Source organism: Gossypium hirsutum, chromosome A05 (genome assembly GCF_007990345.1).
Source record: "Gossypium hirsutum isolate 1008001.06 chromosome A05, Gossypium_hirsutum_v2.1, whole genome shotgun sequence".
Taxonomy (NCBI): Eukaryota; Viridiplantae; Streptophyta; class Magnoliopsida; order Malvales; family Malvaceae; genus Gossypium; species Gossypium hirsutum.
In genome coordinates this window covers 26,986,539-26,993,430 of record NC_053428.1, presented here as the reverse complement: position 1 = coordinate 26,993,430, position 6,892 = coordinate 26,986,539, and the positions used below count along the sequence as shown (strand labels likewise).

At 33.5% G+C, this 6,892-nt stretch overlaps 1 pseudogene; it reads right to left on the bottom strand.

Annotated features, from left to right (window-relative positions):
• Positions 1 to 560: 560 nt before the first annotated feature.
• LOC121229006 (uncharacterized oxidoreductase At4g09670-like) lies at positions 561 to 2,040 on the bottom strand (annotated as a pseudogene).
• Positions 2,041 to 6,892: the final 4,852 nt, after the last annotated feature.

Sequence of the window (6,892 nt, the reverse complement as noted above, 5' to 3'; positions counted from 1 at the left end):
GAGGTGAATGTTAGTAAGTTGACGAGAAGACAACTCCTACTCTACTAGTTTCATCACCAAATTCTCTTAAATTTCGAGCGAACGTTCAGGTCTGAACGGGTAGCTCAACCTATGAACAATATCCCTATTTTGCACGTTTTAAAGTTCAAAGAAATGAGATTGATTTTTAAAAGAATAAAAACAAGTACCAATTAAATTAGTTTCTACAACAATGAAATTAGGTATTGTAGTGTTGAAATTAAAATCAATCATAGATTATAAAGATAATAAAATAACAAGTGATCATAAAGTGATTAATTTAAATTATTATTTTATATTACATGAAAAAGTAATTTAAATATATTTTATATAAATTAACAAGAGTTAAAATGTAAAAGATTTGAAAGTTTTTTAAGCTGAGGTTTGAGAATATGGATTTGAAAACTTAGATTTGAATTTCATTATTATATAAATGGTAAAAATAAAATGTATAAATTAATTGTAAAATCAATATAATGCAAATATAAAACTATGAATTTATCGAATTTAAAAGTACTCGAAGCATTAACAAATTCATAAAATTAAGCTACATTTCTTAAATAGTTTATTATCAAAATCCATAATTCCAACCTGGCATTCTGAGGTTGTCCTCTGGTTTATTATTGCACAAACCAAAATAGTTTGGAGTTACCCACTGAATGAAGTTCACGTTTGATGCAAAACTCTCACTCTCAGGATACAAGAAAATTGAAAAATGATAGATTATACCACATTAATTGACAATTTCAACAGGTTCAAAACCTTTCTCAATGGATGCCTTGACAGCATCCAAAACCAATTGTGTCTTCCTGCTGATCGTAGGCCACTTCATATCCGGCTTCGCGCCCTTCTTTTTAATGTTTTGAACCAAGGTAGCAAACTCCCTCACCATGCATACTTCCTGGGGCAGATCGACGGTAACCGTATGCTCGCTCGGAAGCGGCTCCCATCCTGTTACGAGTTCGTTGAATCCGGGTTTCGCGGATGCAGTATAAGAGGCCTCCTGCTCTTGGTAAGGAATGACGAAATCCGTGAGGTGCAAGGTTCCATGTGTTCCTATAGCAGTGATATTCATTGTCAAACTAGTTAAGAAAGAGCAATGGAAGGTTGCTTTTTTGCCATCCTCCCAGTGCATTGAAGCCCCACAATCTAGTATCACCCCTGCTTCGTTAAGAACAGCTCCTCGCAAGGCTGTTACGGTCTTGGGCAGCTCGTAGTCGGCTGCCCACAGGATCGACCTGATCCGGTACCACCCCGCATCACCGAGAGCACCAAGTGCGTCGAGATCGGGCTTCACACGGATGTCGTTCTTGAGAAAATCGAGGTCGGTAAAGAATGTGAAGCAGCTGTTCACCTGAGGAAGGCCAAGGTTATTAAAATAACATTGTCATTCCATCATAAGATAAGTCATACACTGCAGCAAAACGGAATTAGATGTCAATCTGAGTAAACTTAAGTTATGAACAGAAATGGTAAATGCATAACAAAAAAGTTATGAACAGAAATGGTAAATGCATAACAAAAAAGAAGGTTATGAAAGAGAAGTTTACAGTTTTAAGTTGACCAAAGCGCTGCTTATCTTGTAAAAACTCCTCCATTTTGCGGGTCCTTGGATGATGCATCCACATGGTCCCATCCATAATCTGAACCCCGTTTTCCTTACAAGCCCTTACTATCTCATCAAACTCTGCCACATTGAGAGCCACGGGCTTCTCCGTTAGCAAATGCTTCTTCTTCTGAGCTATCAATACAGCCCACTTGAGGTGAAGGGTTGTGGGTAAGGGCATATAAACGGCGTCGATGTCAGGATCGTCCAAAAGGGATTCGTAAGAGCCGTAGATCTTGGCTTCAGGGGGAAGCCATTGGACTTGGCGAAATCGGCGGCTTTGTGGAGGGAGCGGCTGGCGACGGCAGAGAGAGTGGCGTTGGGTGCACATAGGATGGCTCGGGAGACTTTGCGGGCTATCCCGGCGCAGCCAATGATTCCAAACCTGATTGGAGTGTGAGTCATTGTCGGGGGAGGAAGAGAGATAAGTGATATAATTGATGAACGGACACTATTGCTTTGCTTTGTTTGATGAAGTCTGACAGAAGAGTGACGTAAATGAATCAGATAAGACAACATCTTTTACTTACTTTTTACGGGGCATTTCATTTCTATTTTTTACAGATAATTATACACTTTGCTATAGATATATTTTGGGTAAAATCCCCAAATAATCTCTCTAAAATTACCTCCTTTCTATTTAGGTCACTTTAAAATTATTTTTTTCAATTTAAGCACTGCGGTTAGAAACTTTGAGCATTTTGTTCACTCCTCCATTAAACTCCAAACAAAATGTTGACTGTACCTCTATGGAATGCTGACCGTGCTACCACGTGTGAATTTATATTTACATGCCATTGAATTAATTTCCCAGAAAAGGGCAATTTCTTATATTCATCTCTTCATCATTTCCATTTCTCTCTTGTAATTTCAAAAGCTTAACTGGAATTGGAGCTAGTAGTTGATCTTTTAACCCTTCAATCGCAATAAGAATCGGGTGTTATCCACTTAAACAATCAAACCATCTCAAAATTCATCAAGCCCTCTCAAACCTCTCACCTTTTATAATTATCTGATTTTTAGTGGTATCAGAAAAGTCAGTTTTAGAACTATTTCCATAAACTGAATCTGTAAATATTAAATAAAAATATTTACGGAGTTGGTATAAAATTTTATTAATGTTTGATCCTTCAATTTTACCTATTAATTATTTAACTAGGATATAAAGACTAAATTGTAAAAGTCTTATCGTTAGCTTTTAAATTGGTCAAAGATTTAAAGACTTAAATTGCAATTAGTCAAAAGTCCAAAATGACAATTAAACCAAATTATAATGTGTTAGTGGGAAATGATGGAAGATTCCACTTATTTTAATCAATGATGATTAAATTTAGTTAATTAAGTTTAATTAAGATAATTAAGTAATTAATTAGTTATAAACTAAGTATGAGAGCCAAAAATTAATTAAAGTTTTTCATCTTCTTCCTTTCATTTTTGCTTGCCAGAAAACCAAAGAAAGAAAAACCCTTTTGAAGCTTTAGTATTCAGTCCTAAATTGTAAGGTAATTCCTCTTATAATTATTATGTTTTTGAGGTCATGGGAGCTTAATTTAGCTAGCCCATGTATTAATTTATAAATCTATTAAAACTTTTGAAAGTTTTTATTGATTATTTTTTGAAGAAATTGATATTAAATTGATAGATTTTAAGCTTAGATGTGAAAAAGAACTAGATTGTAAAGTTTAATAATTAGTTTTGTTTAAAAGGACCATAGTGAATAAAATGTGAAATTTATATGAAATTTCAATAATAATATATAGTAGAGGGTCTCTAAAGGATGTAATTGAGATCGGTTTTAAAATCGAGGCTCAAAATTGAAAGATATTGTTATTTCGGTTTCAGAGACTAAATTAAATAAAATGTAAAACCTAAGGGACATTCAAAAAATAGAATTAAATCGGTTCATGCATATCATGGAATGATATAGAAATATTTGGTATTGACGAAATTTCTAAAATAATTGTTGAGATCAAGAATTGGATTAAATCGGGGATAATCGGGGGAAAGTAAAAAATTGTCAAATAGTCCTTGAAGATTCGACTTGTTTGTTATTTTTTCAGGTAAGTTCATATGGTATAATTGTGCTTAAATTATTATGTATTTTATTTGTGTATTTATGCTTGATTGTGAATTGATTGTGGTAAGTTGATATAAAAGGTGAGAGTTGGACTAAATTGTAAATAAATGTTTAAATGTATTAAAAGCTGCCCGGGTGAATTTAGTAAATGTTAGGATATGATTGGAATGCCAATAGGGCATTGTTCACACTTGTATGGACTGACTTTAGATGATTACTGAGATCCATCATTTGTTACGGACTCAAAGATACACGTGACACAGGTTTAGCCTAGATTGGTAACCTGATTCGTTTTAAAGGTTTAGCTCGAACATGTAAATTGACAAGTATAATTTCAGCTTGGATAAGCAAACAGATGAGTCGTTATAAAGATTTAGTTTGGACTGGTAACCTAACACAAGTATACTTAGCTCGAACGAGCAACTAGTGTATCAAAGATACTTGTGTATCCGAGTCCGTTTACTAGGGTTCATCGGACAAAACGTGCTAAATGAAACAAGAAATTGAAATGAGATGAGATGAATTAAGCCTGATATTCAAATGAAAGATTATTGAACGATTTGAGTACAAATCCTTGATATATATATGTGTGTGTACGACTACACTACTTTTGGATTGAATGAGATTTGAGTTTGTTACTTGTTATGACACGAAATGACATTTTAAATACTTGTGATATTACATGGTTTGATTATATTTTTAAACTCACCTTGTTGATGTCATGAATTGTCATGTCTAGCCAAATAATGTCAAGCTTAGCAGCTTATTGTGTTTAATTGAAAGTTAAGGTAAGTTGTTGTTTAATACCTATGAATTTACTAAGTATCGTATATGCTTACCCCTTTTATTTTCCCTTTTCCTGTAGATCGTCACCTTGCGGAATGCGTCAAGCTAGATCGTTCGAAGCTCTTACTGTCCTATCATTGAACTGATAGATGTTTGATCATTTTAAAACCTAAGGTTGTGGCATGTATATAGGTGTCTTGATGAATATAAGTCTTTGTGATCTGAGTAACTTATTAAACTTGGTATATAGATGTGATCTAGTTGTTGGTTTTACAACTAGTTTAAAAATGCATGATTTGACATTTGTGATGCCTAGTTGAATGGATATACTTTGACTATTATGTTTAAGGTATGTATGACATATAAATTGGCATGTTTTAGAATGGTTTGGTATAGGTAAATGTTAGGTATTTGGATAATTGATAGAGATGTATGCCATGGAAATGAAATGCTTAAACTTAATTGGTGAAATTGAGTTGAATGTTTAAACTTGTTTGGTATGGTTTTGGGGTATGTTTTGGACTAATTGAATTTGGTATTTGATGTATAAAATGTTAGGTATGGTTGGAAGCATTAAAATAGGTACCAAATGGTTCATTTTTACAAAAAAATAGAGTCATCGTCTTGATGATCACTCTTCGTCGTCGTAACGCCGACTGATAGTAACTAACATCGTGACATCAAGTAGCCTGTTATTGGACATAACATACTATTTTGGTAATATCCCGATGTGTAATTGATGGTGTCACAACATTGACTCTGAACTTTTAAAACTTTACAATTTGGTCCTATTTCGTACTCGAGTCAATAAAGAGCTTTCGTAATCTCGATTAAGACCTAGAAATGATTGTTTATCATATTTTGGGTATGATTAACACTCGATAACATGTATAAATGCATGTATGTTGACTAGATGACTGTAATTGCTTCGACAATGACTATAGCCTCCCATAGCTCAAATCTGACAATTGGGTCGAGTGAGAGGTGTTACACCCTTACTCCTATCTCATAATCTTCGACACCATCCAACTCCATGATAAAACCAACCTCAGCCTCCGTGAGCTCATTAAGTACTTCGCCCTTGTCGCATTTTCTTTCATCGCCAACCACAATGGCTCTAACACCAAGCTGTTGTTCTACGACTTTAAGTTCTGCGAATCCCAATTCTTATTCAAACTCTTCGGCATCAATTCCCTTCCCAACATCTACCTCGTCAGCCTTGAGGCAGAATCCCTTAAAGGCAACTTGGAACAAATGGGCCATGGCAGTTTCACCAGACTGACCGAGTCGCGGATCAAGTTCATCAAGGCCAAGACTCAACTCACCGTGGGTGTAACGACCCAAATTTAAGTAGTGTCAGAAAATACAGTTTCAGAACCTTATTTCCATAAATCAAGTCCGTAATGATGAAATATAAAGATTAATGAAGTTATTAATAAAATATGTTAAAGTTTGGTTAAGTAATTTAACCGAGAAAATAATTAATTAAAGCTCATGAACTAAATTGTAGAAGTTCAACCGCTGTTGAGTTTTAATCTAAAAATGCTTGAGAACCTAGATAGCAATTATCCAAATGACCAAAATGATTATTTAACCATTGAGTAACATGAATAATGGGTGATGATGATGATGGATCCCACTTAGTTTAATTAAGAATTAAATTATGTATAATAATGGCTAAATTAATTAATTAAACAAGGTTAATTAAACATTAATTAATATATATGCTAGATAGTGGAATGAAAGATGAAAACATTCTTATCTTCTTCATTCTATCGTCTAGCGTTGAAGAAAAGAAAGGAAAATCTTAAGTTTAGTCCAAGCATTCAACCAACCAATTGAACAAGGTAACTAAGCTATTTTCTTGAAATTTTTATAGATTTATGATCATGGGAACTTGAATTAGCTAGCCCATGTATCAACTCGTTCAATTGTCAAGTTTTTGAAATTCATGAATTAGGCTTAAACTTGAAGAATTTGATAATTAGTAAGCTTAGATTATGATAATGACTAAATTAAAAAGTAAATTGAACTTGTTAGTTAACTTTGATTAGGGGCTAAATTTAATAAATTGAAAATTATCTTGAAATTATGCTATAGATAGAAAACATAAGGTTCCTAATGAAAGAATATGAAATTAGATTTTGATTCGATGTTAGACATTGAAAAATACGAGTATCCTAGATATAGGGGCTAAATTGAATAAAATGTGAAATATGAGTGGCTATGCATTTGAATATGAATTGGATGTAAACTGATTTTTTTTTATTGAATTATCGAATCTAGTTAAAGACGATGTCAGGCCATCACTAAAGAAGGGAAAGGCTAGAGTTTTAAACAAATAGCAGAACACTTAATTGGTTTATACTTTTATGATTCGAGCTCAATACATAAATATATACATA